Here is a 12,204-nt window from a genome sequence, read left to right on the forward strand (position 1 = left end):
ATTTTCTGCAGAAAACTCAAACAGATCTTTCCCCTCTCGTCACAGTTTTCTCTATGTTAAAAGTATGTCAGTGGGGAACACTCTGTATTATGTATTGTAGATAAAAATGAAAAAATCTAAAGAATACTGCTTAGAACCAGCAAAGGGTCTCAGAATAAAGCCCTGAATCTGTTCCAAGGGAAGAAGGAGGAGAGGGAGGGAATTTATGACTTTTTTTTTTTATCATTTCTTGTTGATAAATTTTGGCTGAGAAACAGAATTTCAGGAACAGTTAAAATCCCTGACATAATTAAAAGCGTGGGAAGAGCTTCTTTGTTTGCCTTTTAAATTGCATGCATTTGAACAAGTTACTGTGTAGTTCTCTAAACTGTTTGGCATTTCTTCTTGTTAGGGCGAATTGTGGCTTCATCTACTTTTGACTCTGGTATCTTATGAAAAAGTAAGTTGCTCTCCGATAAGTTTAAACAATTCCATGTGTTAAATGCTTGTAATAAGTGCAGCATCCTGTTAAATTAAGCTTGAATTCATTCAGGATATGTTAATTTTAAGAATATTTTTGAATAAGTAATTACAATAATTTTGCCTGAAGCCTGCCGTTCGGATGCTGCAATAATTAGGGTGCCCGTTAGCCAGATTTTATCACCTCATAACACAAAGCAAACAGAGAAGGAAGTTGCAAGGTGAGGAGAGTACATTTATTTCTTAGAGATGAAGAAGGTGCTAGGTTAAGAATTTGAAGGACATGTCTCAGTAAGGGCAGGAATTAAATAAGCTTTTGGAGCTGATTCAAGAGCGACACGGTTAAAGAGTTCCCTGGCAGCTAACAGTCGTCACAGGCGGGTGACGTGGGGCCAGCGGGGAGCAGCTGCCCTTTGTGTCGAGCGGAGCACAAGAAGCTGATGGCAGCCCCTAACGCACACGCATCTGGTAAAGACAACGGCTCACACGAGCTGGCCGTAAACAGATGAGATCACTCTCGAGGAAATGATGACAACCTACAAACATCCTGGCGTTCACTGTCTGGGAATGGCACAAATCCTTCTCGTTTACCCAGTCCTGGGAGCTTTACGGTCATCCGGAAATGCTGAGATCTGGGCAGCAATTTTTAGCTGATTCCTACTAAATTGCATTATTGCTCTGCAAGGATTTTACTACCGCAGTTACCGACATAAATGTAAAGGTGCTTTCTGGAAACATCCTCACTCTGTAGTTGTGTCCTGTGTTCCAGGTGGATGTGTCCATCGAGTCTCTGCTGCCCATAGTTTAGTATCACTTACCCACAAGACGGAAGGAGCTAGCTGGCTCTAGAGGGTTACTCATGGAAATAAAATGTAAGACCTAAGCCTTACACAGATGTGAGACATCACAGAGCAACAGGGCAGGGAATGCCACACACACAGCCAATTCCAACCAGCAGACCAAAACAATGTGCCCTTGGGCAAGGCAGCAGCTCTTGCTCCTGCTTTGTCCCTGCAGGGCCAGAGTTGGGCCATGCATTTGCAGGTGAGTCTATGAAGAAGCACAAGAATGTGGCAAGTGGCAGAAAGATGGATGGTCTGGGACTGCAGCCATGATTTGCTAAACTGGAAGGTGTTTGTATGGGAAACATGCTTATCCTCTGAAAACAGATACAGGAATCTCCTTATATTGAAGGATATCTTCTATAGTCCTTCTACTCCACCTAGTCAAGGTCTTGGCTCTTCAGTCAGAATGTTGGCTACTACTAGCTTGAAAGCAATATGGTGCCCAAAGGTGCTTAGCACGTGTCAACCACGTGCGCACACATACTTGTGCACTAGGAGATCTTGGTATGAGACTGTTGAGGTCAGCTACTAGTACAGACGTAAAGGATTTCTGTTAAGGTTCATCTGTAAAGTGCCAAATGTATTTCTGACTATAAAAATAGCAGTAATTGCCTTTGTATATGTGACTTTAAGGGCAGCATTTGTCTTCTCATATACTAACTACTCTCTTCTCACTTTTAGTGTTGCAAGAATAGCCAGAAGGCAGTCGGTCTGCATGAAGCCGGCATCAGAGATGTGTTCTCCATAACAAGTGGTAAATTACACTATTGTTTCTGGAAATCTTTGTAGTTTGAATACATCATTAGGCTGTCTGATCACCTGTGTGCATGATAAACTGCGCCCTTCTGTTCTATAAAACTATAGCTACAAAAATGAAACTGCCTTTTATTTTATTTGGGCAACAGAGTGACTTATTAAAAGACATATTCATTTCCCTGCTGGGAAGTTCATGTGTGCTTTAAGCCCCAGAACTAACTGTGGGCTGAGCGTGTGCCTTGGCCACTGTTATTCATAATTTATATTATGAGAATATAGAAGAGGACTAAGCCCCTTTATTGCCCCAGTGCCCACTGTGCTGAGCATTAGGTCCTGTACCAAGGCTGTTGGAACAGCAGCCAGGGACACCAGGGCAACTGTTCTAGGGACAGGGACAAGCTCTGCTCCCCACAGGGTTCAGATGATCAGTATTTTCCACCTGGCAAAGGATCAGACTCAGCATGGCAGCATGTAGGTTGTCAACTCCTGTGTTTTAGTGGCAAGCTGGAGGGATGGGAGCAGGACAAGAGCAACCTGGAAAAGAAATTATGCACACAGCCTTGTTTCAGTGCCTCGCCTGTCCACAGCAAGGCCTTCCCCCAGAGCCACATCATTTTCATTTCCCTGGGTTCTCTGCTCCATCTAGGCCTCGAGGAGGAGGCAGGGAAACCTTGCCCCATATGTGCAGTTGTGGGGAGCTCTGAGGACAAACCTCATGTGCGTGAAATGAAGCTGTGCTCAGCTTTAATCTGGAGTTACGATTGAGTGCATCCAGCTTGGTTTGTGCAGCCATGGTAGCTAGCCAAGCCCACTTGGCTTCATCTGGTGAAGAATAAATGGCTGAAAGGATGAAAACGGGGCTTTTTAATTGCCATGCCACCTGAATCAATAGGGAGCCCAGCATGCTACTGTGCGTGGTCTCCACGGACCCCTATGTGAAAGATGAAGGCAGCTGTGACCTCGCTTCACCAGCTTGGCCTCAATCAATAGCTACCAGCTTTTCAAGTCCCCAAAGGTGTGATTAAGCCCCCACTGCATGAAGTTAGCATTTCCTGCCACACAGCCCATTGTCCTAAATGAAAGGACCTAAAAGCCTGTATTCTGTGAGGGTTAACGACCAGATGTGCCTGGAAAGAAGCCCCATCAGCCCTGGCCCTCGGAGCCAGGAATTACTGCAGCTGATTTCATTTCCATTTCCATTCCTGTTTTAGCTTCAGTGGCAGCATGGAGCACAACCCTTGAGTAAATGAGTATGTGTGCAGAAGTAATCCCAGTGAACTTTTGGGAGGGGACTGGAAAGAGCATTGTGTTTTTCATTACTGTTGTATGGAGGGCGCTCTTAAGTATTGAGGTGGGAACATCAGAGGGCTGCAACTCAAATTCTTCCAAGCCCAGCAGTAGAAGAGCGTATCTCTTTATCTGGGACTTTTTCTGGAGCAGTCCCTCTTATGGAATGAGTGACTGCATAAATGTGGTAGTACCAGCAAGGCTTGAATCGGACTGTCCCCTCCTGAAAGCAAGGATTTCATAACCTGTGAATAGGACAACTGTGATGTCTGTGGGAAAGCATTAAGGACAGGTTTGTTCTTCGCAACAGCAGATGCATCAGAACCTTTGTCAGGAAGGGAAGCAGCAGTATAGTTTGGAGAAATGGATGAACAAAGCAAAAGTTGCCTCACACGCAAGATGTACATTAGCTGAATATTTAGCAGCAACGTTGATACATCATTCTCTAAGGGCTACTTCAGTGTCATTGTTTTCATGCACAAATCCAATAGCATGTACCCCTCTCAGAAGGGTTCTATGAGCAGCTGGCCTCCCAACTGGCATTTTTCTTTTGCCCCATGTCATTATTGATCCCTAAGCTCAGGGGGCAGAGGGGACTCCTCATTCCAAGGAAAACACCAATACTGATAGCTTGCTGTGCACATGGTGTGTTACTGACTGCATGTCACTCCACACGGGCAGCACAATTGGATTGGCAATTTGGTTAGCATGGTAAAACTGGGGTATGGGATAATTGCTGGGGTGTCATTATCAGTCTTCTGGCATGGTTTTGCCAGAAATTAGGTTAACTGAGGCTTTTATTCTCCTGTGCTTATTTTGCATGTTAAAATTCTGAAAACCTTTGAACAGTATTTATAAATCTCTGGTCCCTGCAGCCAGCAGCAGCTGTGTTTTTGAGAAAGAAAAGCCCTGTAAGGCTTCTTGCCATAGTTTCTGCTTTTGCAGGCAAGTCAGTGTAAGGACAGGTCATAAATGATTTGTTGTTCAAGGATAGAGGCAGAAATAAACTTACACACAAAGTAATGAGGGATGATGAATTTGGTCATGATTCAGTTTAGGTTCAAGATTAGTTTCCTCTGAAATGCCATTAGAAAGCATTTGCTCATGATAATATGGGAATAAATTTAGGTCACAGCAAGGAAGGCTGTTGGAGGGAGTGACTGAAGCAGAAGAGTGAAGCTGAAATTACTCATGCTCAACAGCTAAGTCCAAGCCAGATGTTTGCAAATGTTAAATACTTTGTAAGAACAGAGGTCTGTACCCACGTAGAGCTAGTTCAGCCCTTCAGTCCTCATGTAGTGGGGAGAAACTGAATTATACAAGTCCATGCAATGATCTTGCATCTCACTTACTTGTGCTATTGCAAAAGATGTCTGCTTCTGTTAAAGGTATGCTGAGCATTAATTTTCACATATAGCTTTTTAATGATTTTACTTCCTTCCCTTAAACAAAATTGTTTTCTCAATACTGTTAACCAAATGTTGATACCGATTCATGTGATCAGCAGATGATGAGAAACAATATCCAGGTAGAATCACTCAGCATAAACAAATATTTTGAGGTGCATTACTCAGGCAGTGATTAGTTTGCCAGTAGTAGACAGAGCTGCAGAGGAAATGAATGGAGTATGCTGCAAACTGCAATGGGAAAGAAACTACATCAGGGTACACTGATTCATACGGCAGCAGGGAAAGAGTGAGGTTTAGACAAGGCTCTGCTGGATTTTAAGATTCTTACCTCTTTGAGAGTCAGCCCATCTGCAAGATGCTTTTACTCTGTCAAACCAGCAATGGAGTGGAAACTTTTTTTTTTTTTTTAATAGGTGGGAGGAGGGGTGAAAGCCCTGCACAAAAAATAAGCTCTCAAGAGAGGGAAATATTGCATGTACCTTTTCAAAATCATTCAGGAAGCAGCTGCAGATAATGAAGACAAATGGTTCCCTGGAAATGCCAATAAAGATAATAATGGAAATAAGCTATGCCTAGAGTTCACCTCAGCTTTACAAACTGATGGCAACAAAGATAATAGCATAACAGAGCGTTATAGTAGGAGGCAGAGATATACAACAGCTAGAAGGGTAAAGAAATATTCAAAATCACAAAATATATAAAAGAGTCTGAGGCAGCAAATTATTGCTGAGATCATGAAAACCTGAATAGTACACGCTGAATAACAGAAGCGCATTATAGCCTCAGTTCCTTCACTCGCGGATAGTTGGAGCAGCACCCCTAGCGCCCTCTTCAGAATGAGAGATCTCGGCAAACAGCATTAGGCAAAAAATAGTTCGTCAGAATGCTTTCAGAAATACAGTCCTTTTTGTCAAGGAACATCAAATTGTCAAGCTCCACACCTCTCCCATTGAGGAGATGGAACATTAGTAGGAAATTTCTGTACATTTACAGTAGGATTTCTACGGAAAAAGAAGCCAGTTACAGAAAACATCCCAGTAATTTTGGCACTTAACTATATTACAAGGGGCATGGAAAAACTAGCTTTAAGTTACTCTTCCTATACTAGATGATGCTGTGAGCTTTAACATGATGATATGGAAGACATCTGCTTATAGTAAGAGCTCTTTGGCAGACTGAAGATTCTCCTAATCTCTGGAAATGAAGAAAAGATTGAAGAGAAAGAGGTCTAAACTATCTAAATTTCTAGAATAGAACACTAGTCGCCCTATCATTCCACACTTACGCCATCTGACAGTGCAGCAACGTAAGAAAATGTCTTTCTGTGTGACTTCCTTCAGTTTTGAAGAAACCTTGGGACAAAAAACAAGCAGAAAGGGATAGAGAGAATGTATTTTGAACTAGAAGCTCTGGAGAGGGGACTGAGAAGATTCAGGGATAGGCCACGGCAGATGAGAAGCAGAAAGCCTGCTTTGTTTTTATCAAATAGAGGGAAGTATTCCTGGATGCTAATGCAGGCACCATGTGGTCCTCCTGGTCCCTAAGCATCTGGGCCCATGCTTGTGCTGGTGCACGAGTGCCTTCAGGGCAGGCCTTTTTCGTGTACTACAAAATCCAAAGTTGTCACTAAGGTCTGTTGAGAACAAGGCTACAAGTGTAAGGGACATGCATGCCACCAGAACAGTTGTACTTACAGATTGGTGCTGGAAACACAGCTGGTGGCTTATACTGATAGGGTTAATCTGTTATCCAAGGAGACCATACACACATCAAAAAAGCCTGTGACCTCCCAGAGGGAAGCTGACTACTCGTTTAACCAGGATAGTCTACCAAAGCTCTTCAAGCCCTTCACAGCCTCTCCTCCATTGATTTATCATCTCATATTCTATTGGGGTATCTTATACCTGCCCTTAACAACTGCTGATACCTCAGCCTACTCATTTTTAAATTTGCCCTGGAAGCTCTCTTAGACTTTCTACCACCCATTTGTAAAAATCCCCAGAGACACAATATTATTCTTCCTCAAAAAAAAGGGGGAGGGGGGAATTGTCTGTGCCAGGGAGCCTCTGACCCACAGGGCAATGGTCAGACAGCAGAAGGGCTGTGACCACTGCTCCTGAAGCCACTGGTACTTGGTGCTCTCCAGCTCTCTGGCATCTCTCAGATGCTAGCACTATTGCTGCAGGAGCTGTCTCTGTTACCCAGGCATGGCCCATGTTACAGTGGGGCCTCTGATTGGAGGCAGCAATATATTACCTCTAAATAGAAAAATACCACTACTAAGGGAACAAAGACTTTCAGCGGAGATTAACATTTTATTGCTTGGGTGGTAGGTATCAAAGGGCCTTATGGCTCTTCTGGAGGCACTTCAGTCCAGTTGGATTAAAATCAGCACAGCTGCTCCCCAACTGGTTTTAAAGAGTGCTTCCAGCAAGCACCACTTCCTGCAGTTGCTCTCCGTCTTCTGGAAGCCCCGCCATCCTGCTCCACTCAGCTCACACACTTGCCCTTCCTCCTCCTCCTCCTTCTCCTCCCCATCATGTTTGGGTTCAGACCTAGCAGTCCCCTTTCCTGTATCCTCTCTGCACTTCCCAGCAACAACTGTCAGCACAAAAGAGCTTAGGAGAACAGGGTGGGGGGGGTTCTAAGAAAAGAAATAAAATTGCACAGAGGAAATGCTGTGAGTGTGGCTGTCAGGTTCCTGTTGTTCTGCTGTCCCCTTGATATGGGCTTGGACACAGAGGAGAGTGCAGCTCTGACTAGTTCTTCCTAGGAGGACTGGCCAAGATGACCTCTGCTGTAGCCAGCAGACCCCTCCTCTGCCTTGGGGCTGCTCAGCAGAGGGGGCAGGACAAGTGTCTTTCTTTGCAGGAGGCCTCTGGGTGGGAGAATCATTCCTTTCAGATGGTGAGCACTATTTCACCACCAATGATAACTGTTTCTGCCTCTGCTGTGGTTGATGGGGTGCAGAAACCTTCAGTAGCAGCAGCAGTGCAAGAGATTAGGAAGGGCTGAGGAGTTGGGCCTCTAACTGCACTTGGAGATGGGCAATACAGTATGCATGTTTAAAAGGAATGATGTGATGGAATGATGTGACAGACCCTGTGCTGAAGGAGCCAAGGCAACAGGGCTGGATTAGTTGCTCTTCTGCTGGAGAGCTTCATGCAGGTGATCCAAGTGGGAAGCCAAACAGCAGAGTCACACACACAAACAAGGTTCAGCATCTGCCTCAGCTCCTTCAGCTGCTCCCTGATCATTGCATGGACTGAGACCATTGCTGTGCTCTGGATTTCGTGCTGCCCCTTGGATGCAGCTGCCCTCTGCAGAAGCCGCTCACTCCAACCTCCTGGAGGCTATGAGAGCTGTGAAGTGAAAACCTCATTCCAGCAGCTGAAGTCTTGGAGAGGAGATTGTCTGCCTGCATCCCGCGAGGGAAGCACAACCCACGCTTGAGGCACGGACTGCTTTGGCAGATGGCAGCAGAACTAGCTCGCTCAGCCAGGATCCATGGTGGTGACAGGTTGGCTCACGCATCCCCTCTGTTTCAGGTTGTAGAGTGAAGATCCCCTGTAGGGCTGGCGGCTTCCCCCACTCCAGCAAATGCATTTCTGGCAATACTTGGACAGAAAGGCTGGAGTCATCTGCTCCCACTGCTGATATGCTCCCATGATATGCCACTTAGGTCCCCCTGAACACGCAGCTCTGTGGGACCCTTACTAGTCTTGACACAAAGACTGTTTTCTAAGACAGAAGACATGCCATTCATGTCTCAGTTACTGGCCTCTAAGGAGGATGGATACAGTTTTCAGTGGTCATTAGCTTCAAGAATTGGGTTTTATTTTGCTAAAAGCCTTATTTGGTGCAATACTTTAATGAGATTCTGAGCACACCCCCAAAATCTTTCTCTGTCCTTTGGATCATAGTGCAGATAATGAAGTATTAAGAGAGAGCTGAAAAGACAATTTGCTGTGAGCCAGGTCCCAGCTCACTAGAAAATGAAACCTTGAGTGGCTTGCTCTGCTGTGGAGAGAAGTTTCCGTGGATGACTGAAGACTGTCAGGTGGGCATAAGCTGTTTTCATTTTAGAAGTATTTAACAGCAATCAGCAGTTAAAAAGAGCTTTAATATTGTCCATACTCCCCTTGCGTACTAGGGAAGTGCAGCGTCTGGTGCTGAAGGGTGTAGCTACAGTCATTCTTGCCATTTCACTAAATAGCCTAAATTTCTCTGCTGAGGGTTTATGGAATGTGCTCTCTGCTGCCACGTCTGTCTGCCAGCTCGGAGCGCTCTGCGGCTGGGACATCCCCGACAGCAATACCCAGCACTCAGCCCTCACGGCTTTTTTCCTCCAGATGTGAGAAATGCACATAGCGGTACCTGCCAAATTGCACATTCTCCTGTTCTCCTGCAGAGCATGAGGAGACAAAGTGATCTAGCTTTCCAGAGCATGTGTGAGCAGAGGGCAGGTGAGCTCTACCTTCCTGAGAGAGAAAACAGTTGTTCACAGACGCTTAGGGCTGGCAGTTCAGCCGACAATGTCTGGGCTTGCAAAACTCCCAAGGTAACAAAGCTGACCTGCGCCTCCCTCTGCGGTTTTCAGCAGTGCATAGGGAAGAAGGCAACAGATGCCATCCATTTAAAACAAGTATGTCAGTAACAACCAAAGCCTGAACCAAAACAGATGTCATCGCTATGGCTGTTAAGCCTGATATTTCACAGACTGCCATAAGCACTGCACAGCGTAGCTTGAGGTTCCCCAGTTGCTTGTTGTACTTCCTGGAGTGAAGACCTCATGCTCACAAGTCAAAATCCAGTTACTCTGCCAGCAGCACAAAATGGTTCTTTTTCCTGACATCTCTGGGGAAAAGCTTTGTATACACTTTGAGTAACTAGGAATGGCAATTTTCAGGCTCCTTAACAATAGAGCAGAACCAGCAGGCCTGTAACCTGAAAATAGATGCCTGTTTTCAGCATATTAAAAGTTCACCAGCTATTCTTTTATTGTATGACGTACTGCAAGTAAGCATGTTTACTGTACTGAATTTTCCCTTCCTCTAGTACTAATAAACTCTTCACAGTAAGGCTGTTCTCCTAAAAACAATTTGGGCAGGATTCCGTATGCCAGCACTTCCCTTTCAATTAAAAATCATCTTTAACACCTCAGAGCCTCTTTTCTTTGTCTGGAGGAAAACTAAAATGCACTGGGCCCCAGAATGAAGTTTCAAAAAGCAGTTTCTGCGATACTTGAACCTCTCCATATACCCAGTCTGAACTTTAGAACAGTTCAAGTGCTATCTCCAGATATTTATAAGACAGTATTATCATATGATTTACTGAGAGTCTGCTGAATGGTTGGGAAGGACTTTTAGAGAGCTTTCAGAGCTGTGTACATCTGTGTAAAGGGCAGCTCTTGGAAAAGATTAAAACAAAAGTTTTGACTTCTTGAGGAAAAAAAATTATCAAGGCAACTTGAGTTGCTATCAGTGAATCAAGTAACAATCATCAGTCTGACGTAATTAATATCTGAGAGGATGAGAAATCTAAGGACTGTTATTTCTCAGTGAAGCCTTAGCATGGGTGAGGAACTTGCCTTTCAGTATCTTTTGTGACACTGACTCATGCAGCACAGACTAGCTGCCATACAGTTTGTGTTAGAGGCCTGATAGAGCTAGATGCATTTCCTCCCTGTTTTTTTCCCTCTGGCATTTATTAATCTACTTATTTTGACTGTAGGTATTTTGTGTAGTGATTACAAACAACATACAGTCAAAAGTGAGGCTTAAAAACTACACAGTGGCACTGAGGACATATTACAAAAATCAATTTAAAAGTCATATTAATTAGATGTGTAGAGCCCTACATACAAGAGTCACATGGAAGTGTCTGGTTAGCCAGGATTAAGAGGGATTTGATTCAAAGGCCTGTACTTCAAACTGTTAGACCAACCTGCTTCTCCTGTAGAGGAATGTATGGGAATGGTGTGGGTGCTCCCCACTTGCTCCCACTGCTGTCTTTCATCTAGCCTTATAGAAAAGGGGAGAAGACAAAAGAAAGGGACAACAAGAAAAGCAATCTTGCATTATATTGCGAGATCATACTGTTCTGGAACAGAGAGCTGAGGGCATTATTTAGCCCAGCCTTTTCCCAGCTTTCTGTGTTTGAAGGCTGAAGTATGGTGAACAATACAGAAATTCTCTCTGCATAGCAACTGCCTCTTGCAGAAGTAGTGCAAACTACTTGCTTCCATTTGCATTCTTTTCTTCACTAAGACACTTGCATTTAGCCTGCTTCTGTCAGTTCCAATTACAAACCAGCAATGTCTATCCCTGATTTTCTTCTGGGTAAGCCCCCCTTTCAATTTGACTTTTCAGGATGTTGGACTCCAGCTGGGAAACTGAGAAAGCATTCTGCTAACAGTAAAAGCATGTTTCCTTTTGGATGGTAATGCAAGACCTTAAAGGATTCCATGATTTTAATGTTTCTGTCAGATTCAAGAAGAATCACAAAAAAAAAAGGTAGACAGAACAGTGGGATAACCAGCTGCTACTAAGTAAATTGAAAGAAAATTTTCAGTGTAAATTAGTATAAAAAAACAAACTCCAAATGGCCAAACACTGTGTTAAAAACAAAGACGAATATGGGATTTGCTTTACAATGTGTAAGAAAGGCACAGAAAAAAGAAACATTCGGTGATAAAGGATTTAGCATGTGTGCAAGAAATATTCCATATTCCCTAAAATCCCTTTCTCAGGGTGTACCTGATTCACCAAAGTTAGCCGTCAGCCAACGGCAGAAAAGAACCAGGAGTCATTTTACCACTGGTATCCTGTAGACTCAGCCCTGTAGACTAGAGGTTTCTTTCAAAATGGAAAACAACTGGGTCAATGACGGTGCAGAATGTCCCTGGAGATGCATCTTATCTAATCTGTGGAGAGACAAAGCTGCCATCACTTGTCTGCCAACCCTTCATCTCCTTGTCACTGCACCTCCAGGCCCCAACAGCAGCAGCCCCTGTGGGAGGCCCCCAGGGCCAGCGCGTGGCCAGCACATGTCACCGGCCACGTGCGTGGAGCAAGCCGCCCGCTGTGCCAAGACACTTGGCTGCAGCCCTCGCTGCTTGTTAGAGCTTTGTAATGAGAAATGACTGCAGCGATCCAACGAGGGTAGAAGCCATAAACGATGCCACGCATAAAGAAGCCGTTCAAAGGAACAGACAGACAGCTTTTGGCATCCTGAGCGTGCCTTATGCAGCTGGCATCCTCCAGGTACGAGTCTCAGCCACATTCTCCACCGTCCTCCTTCCCGCTGCTCGCGCTCCCCCCTGCTCCCTCAGAGGTGTGCCACGCAACGCTGCTGCCTGGCAGCTGAGCATGCAAAAGATGATGCTGGAATTATCGTTGCTCAGCTCTTTTGAATAAAATTTGTGCGACCAGTAAGTCCAGTCATTC

At 44.6% G+C, this 12,204-nt stretch overlaps 1 long non-coding RNA gene across 1 annotated transcript in view; it reads left to right on the plus strand.

Annotated features, from left to right (window-relative positions):
- LOC134144874 (uncharacterized) overlaps window positions 1-2,140 on the plus strand; it is a 46,455-nt gene extending 44,315 nt beyond the window's left edge. Inside the window, exons 2-3 of the long non-coding RNA XR_009959501.1 lie at window positions 392-439; window positions 1,986-2,140. This is a non-coding gene — a long non-coding RNA (uncharacterized LOC134144874). The remainder of the gene's footprint in view (window positions 1-391; window positions 440-1,985) is intronic.
- The last annotated feature ends 10,064 nt before the right edge of the window (window positions 2,141-12,204 follow it).

This window comes from Rhea pennata, chromosome 10 (assembly GCF_028389875.1).
Source record: "Rhea pennata isolate bPtePen1 chromosome 10, bPtePen1.pri, whole genome shotgun sequence".
NCBI lineage: Eukaryota > Metazoa > Chordata > Aves > Rheiformes > Rheidae > Rhea > Rhea pennata.